Consider the following 3772-nt stretch of genomic DNA (forward strand, 5'->3'; position numbering starts at 1 on the left):
GCTGGGCTGAAATTCTATAAAAGTGTTTTTTGCCAAGCAGTTTTAGAAAATGTAAAGCAAAGGCTATTTTTATCATTTTATATTTATTCCTAAATACATACATAATATTTGTGCTCATTATAATAAATTTGGTAAAGGGGGGAGATGACTAACAAAATTACCCACAGACTCTGGCAGTGAACAAAATAGAATAAGAACACTATATCTATCTTTCCCATTGACTACAACCAAACACCCTGGACAAAATACCCAAAATAAGCAACTACTCTGAAAATTAATAAATGAATTGGTAAAGACCAAACTTGATAAACAATCTTTATTGGGTGAGTTTCCCAATTAATTCTCTCCTCTTTTTTCTTTGTGCTTTGGTCCAAGGGCAGCTCCAGCTTCTGGGCAATTGGTTCAGGCAGCGAATTTCAGAAATGGTCTTTCCAGCCAGAGGAACAGGAAAGGAGCTACTCTTTGCTTTAATGGCAGCCCGAATTGTGCATAACTGTGCAGCAGCAAAAGTGGCTAAAACGCCAAAAAAACAAAACAAAGAACATCTTTCAAGACAGGGAACTAGGAAAAGAGAGCCCTGGGAGTCAGATAATAGGGGAAAACTTGCAGAAAGGAGAGAATCGAAAATAGGGATGCCTTAATTCTGTGTGTGAACTGACAAAAGTTCAGCTCAGCCCTGAGCTGTTCATATGTGGGATAGACCAAAAGCAGCATAGCAATGGCTTTTAAAACTCACTTGACTTTGGAATGCTCCCCATGGAAGCTAAGACAGAACTTCCAGTTTGAACCTAACTAGGTTAATTGCCTGCTGAAACAGCCACAACAATAGCAGAAAAGCCAACATTCTCCAGCGTATTGTCATAGAACTCAGAGTCTCATACTATTAAAATGTCCAGGATGTAATCCCAAAATACTCACCTTACAAAGAACCAGGACAACCTGAGAAACTCTCAAGTGAAAAACCATCATCAGATCAACAGATGGAATCCCTGAGATAAACCAGACTTCAGTCAGAGAATAACTATGTAATAGTTCAGTCATTTTGAGTTTATTGAGACTTGTTCACAGCCCAGCATATGATCTATGTTGGTGACTGTTCCAAGTGTACTGAAGAAAAGTGTTTTTTGTTATTGTTGGTTTAGGGTTCTAAGTTCCCACTGACGGCCATTTTTCTGGATTATAGATCCCACTTTCTTCTTTCTTTGCATGTCTAGTAATATTTTAATACTGAACATTGCAAATAATATATTGTAGCAACTCTGGATTCTCTTGTGTTCTTCTGGGTATTTTTCTTTTTAATAGTTGGTTAATTTTTTAGATTCAAACTGTATCCTCACTCTTTCCTGTGGAATGCAGCAGCTGGTAACTGCTTATTGCTCACAGCATCCAGCTGCTGTTTTTCTTACCCTTGTCCACTGAGGGTCTCCACTGTGACTGCATGGCAATCAGCTGAAGACTCAGACAAAATGTATTGTTACATTTTTAAGCTCACACATCATGGTTACTCTGCTGCTGGAGAGTTCCCCTTAAATTTCCAGATGCTCTACCAGCTTCAGGCTCTTTTCTGTACTATTTCAAACTAGTAAATTTTTAGGTTTTCCTTGCTAGATTGAAATATGAGTTGGGAAATGCACCTAGTTAACAACAACAACAAAAAAGCAGCAAACTCACAATCTTACCTGGTGAATCTGTTCGGGACTATATGACTTTTTGGTCTATATTTACCAGACACACAGGGCTCTTCTTTGCACATTTGTAATTTACTGGCCAGTTGGAGATTTCTGCAGAACTTAACATGCAAATTTTGGTTCTCACCACTTCTGTAGTACTCCTGCTTACAGGATTTCCTTTTCAAATACTCAGCTGCTCCCCTGGTACTGAGTTATTTCCCCTGCATCTTTGACCTGGTTAGGCTGGCTTTTTCTCTTTGTTATACATGTTCTTAAAGAGAATATCCAATCATTTCCTACCTTTTGTAAACACAGTTTTATAAGAATAAAATTTCCTCTGGCTTTTGTTTGTACTTGAATACTTTCTACTACTTCTAAATAGTTATTTTTAAAAAAATATATTATGTTTCAATGTGGTAACTTTTATTTGTGAGGTTTATGACATCACTTTGTTACCACTATCAGAATTCCACCCAAAACCCTCCCAGGTCTTTGATCTGCACTCCCTTCACGGGCAAGTTTTCATAGCTGCCTTTGTTTTTGCCTGCTGTAATGGTATTGAAGCTTTAAGTCTAAATAATCATTTTAAAAGAACTCACTGTCAAATAAATCTTGGAAAGGCCATCTCACTAGAAGTCAGTAGATCTGCATTTTAGTTTTATTTAAGTTGAGCAAGTTGCTTGACTGCCTTGTATCATTGCTTTCTCTTCTAAAACTTAAGGAATTGGATGAGCTATTCAATGACTTATCTGATAAAGTTTCTTTTTCCCATGGCTAAGTCAGTAAACAAGACCTCTACTAATTTATAGGCATAGTGATTGTCTAAGCTAAGTTTTCCTTCTGTTTCCATTTTCCCAGAAGAGAAACTACTGGTGAACTGAGATGTTCTCAAGAGTTGAATGAAGCATTTTATCTGTCTGTTGCTTTCTACATCCTGTTTTCAATTTCAATGCCAAAATGGTCATCAGGCACATTACTCTTAAGGATATTTTGCAATGTGCTCTAGTTTCCCAACCAAGATGTCTCATTTTTCTTTCCTTGATTTGCTGTCAGTTTTCTCCCTTTCTTAGTATCTCTGCTATCACTCAACTCTAATTTCCAATTCTTTCTCAGGATTTTAATATCAAATTGCATTTTTTCTAAATAAAAGAAAAACTATGATTGGCTATCTTGGCCCAGAGTATTTTTACTCTCTGCACAATTTAAAAGATGGATGCTGAACTGTATTTTCTCTGCTGAATGACAAAGTAAACAAAATAAGAAACATGTCAAGAAACTATCAGGTGTTAGTAAGAGGCGGAAAATAACAAGTTGAACAAAGTGTAGGAAGAATTCTACCACACATCATGGTTACTCTGCTGAGTAATTATTCATAGTTTGTGAACACGTCACCAACTATGAATAATAGTTTTTGTCATCCTTATTTTTATGTCATATATGTGGAAAAAGTAATATTTATCTTACTAAGTCTAGCATGCTTATTTACTATAGCTGTTATATTTTCATTCAATTTTTTATTTATCAAAAATGTTTAAATTACTACCATCTGCCATGGAGCAGTGAATAAAACAAAGTGTTTCTCACTTATTGTTGCCCCCGCAAGTCACAGGAAGAAGAAAAAGGCTACTTGGAGTTGACAGTGATCATGGGATTCAGTAGTTAGGTAAGGCTTCTGGACAAGACAGCAGAAGTAAGTAATTCAGGGATAAACTTCTTTTTAAGATGACAATATGAGTGATGAAACAGGAAAGGGAAGATGAGGGACTATCAGATGATTTGTTTTGCTATTCTTCCACTGAATTAACCAAATTGTTTCTAATTAAATTTATTAAAATCCTATTACATTTCAAAACAAATACCTGCTAATTTTGACAATTCAAACAAGAGTTAAGTTTGAAATTACCTTTCATAGTTACATTAAAAAACCAATTGATTGATGTTGCATTATCAGGGAATGAACATCATAATACATTTTCCTTTTATTTATTAAATGAACAGCCAGAATATGTTAAAATGTATTAATCTAATTAATATAAAATTGATGTATCAAATATTTTAAAACTTATTCGCTTGAATTTACTTGTAGTACACATTGAGATTGG

At 35.3% G+C, this 3772-nt stretch overlaps 1 long non-coding RNA gene across 1 annotated transcript; it reads right to left on the reverse strand.

Annotated features, from left to right (window-relative positions):
• Nucleotides 1-302: 302 nt before the first annotated feature.
• On the reverse strand, nucleotides 303-1747 carry LOC134809490 (uncharacterized). The gene is made up of 3 exons (XR_010155362.1): nucleotides 1680-1747; nucleotides 919-989; nucleotides 303-513 (listed from the first exon to the last, which is right to left on the reverse strand). It is a non-coding gene; the product is annotated as an uncharacterized LOC134809490 (long non-coding RNA).
• Nucleotides 1748-3772: the final 2025 nt, after the last annotated feature.

Source organism: Pan troglodytes, chromosome 2, assembly GCF_028858775.2.
Source record: "Pan troglodytes isolate AG18354 chromosome 2, NHGRI_mPanTro3-v2.0_pri, whole genome shotgun sequence".
In the NCBI taxonomy this organism is placed as follows: Eukaryota; Metazoa; Chordata; class Mammalia; order Primates; family Hominidae; genus Pan; species Pan troglodytes.